The 1,482-nt window shown below is 49.3% G+C and overlaps 1 pseudogene; it reads right to left on the bottom strand.

Annotated features, from left to right (window-relative positions):
• Nucleotides 1-473: 473 nt before the first annotated feature.
• On the bottom strand, nucleotides 474-1,174 carry LOC101177027 (annotated as a pseudogene).
• Between the last annotated feature and the right edge of the window lie 308 nt (nucleotides 1,175-1,482).

Genomic DNA, 1,482 nt, shown 5'->3' with positions numbered 1-1,482 from the left:
TTGCCACTATTCGAGCAGGCCCTTCAATAGTTGGGGATATATTTCTGGAGCCTTTGAGACCTATTGGAGGAAAGGAGCAATGTAGGGTGCCTCCCAGATGTCTGTCCCAAGCAACTGGATAGCGCCTGCTGAGGCTGCCCCAAGGCAGAAGCTCATCTGCGTCAGTGCTTCTCAGACTTTTAAAGAAATTGTCAACCCCCAACTAGGAGACTTTTCAGATGTTATTTTCTTAATTGTGCACCCATACAATTGTAATACCACAGACGTGATATACCTTTTTATGCACCAATGCCTATCTGTGCTTTATGCATAAAGAACGTGAGAGGGGCTTTTGCCCTCCCCTGTCCAAGAACCAATATTTGCTCCCTTGGCAATGCTATCACCCCACTGAGAATGCATGGTCTAGCTCTAGGAGAGGCGGTTCCCTCTCCACCTCTTTCAAGCCTCTTGTCTGAGCACTGCCTCTTCCTCAGTCATGACAGGTGGAACCACTGGGCTTTTGGGGGAACCCCTAAACCTCCAGAGAAAGACCATCTTAGAACACAGCATGGCAACACCAACCTTCCTCTTCTTTGGGGGATTTCGCACGTCCCAAGGCTTCTGGGATGACTTTGCCCCAAATGTTCACATGGTCTGAGACCCACAGTCAGAAGTGATAAAGGGACATTCACACCCTTTATCACCCCAACTCCTCTTAGGAAAGGGAAGATCATTGTGTGGGGAAAACACCTTAAGAAGTGCTTTGGGTAGAAGGTGAGACTCTTGGTGTACGTGTTCCTGGAGAGGGGTGGAAAAGAGAGGCTGGGGCAGAGCCAGCGGGACGGGAGCCCACACAGGACACACTGAGACTTCCTGTCAACCTGCAAATCTTTAAGAAATTCAACACACACACCCAAAGTGTTCCACTGGCATATATTTCTGGTGGGAAAAAAAAAGTGAGAGGGCTGAGATTTGCATGGGGGAGGGGAGCAAAGGAAGGTGAATACACAAAGGAGCAGCAGGTGGACCCCAGGCAGGTGAGTCTAGGAACAGAGAAACTTGGGAGACATCGTGCATCCTGGGCAACACTACAGGGAGAAGGAGACAATCCCACCCAAGTCTCACAGTCCATGGAGGCCCAGGAAGATGGACGGGGTTTGGTTTCTGTATCCGCTCCCGTGAGAATGCAAGCCATGGAAGACCCGTCAAAAAGTTAAACAACCAGGAGGTATTCGCTCAAGAATGCAAGGCCCAGAGGTGAAGCGTTTCAGGATTGGTTCATTCACCAGCTGAACATCCTTATCCTCTAAGGCTCCAGTGCCTTCCATCTTCCCCTACCCCCACCATCCTCAGCACATGGGCTATGTCTCTCCCCATGACTCCCACTGGCTGCCACATTTATAGCCACATCCAGAGGTGGAAAAGTGGTGAATTGCTATTCTAAAAAAAAGTAGTGAATCACTATTCCATAAAACTTTTTAAGAGTGAGGAAAACTTCCCCAG

This window comes from Nomascus leucogenys, chromosome 2 (assembly GCF_006542625.1).
Source record: "Nomascus leucogenys isolate Asia chromosome 2, Asia_NLE_v1, whole genome shotgun sequence".
Lineage (NCBI taxonomy): Eukaryota > Metazoa > Chordata > Mammalia > Primates > Hylobatidae > Nomascus > Nomascus leucogenys.
Note: the sequence above shows the minus strand (reverse complement) of the source record. Positions and strands in the feature narration are given on the sequence as shown.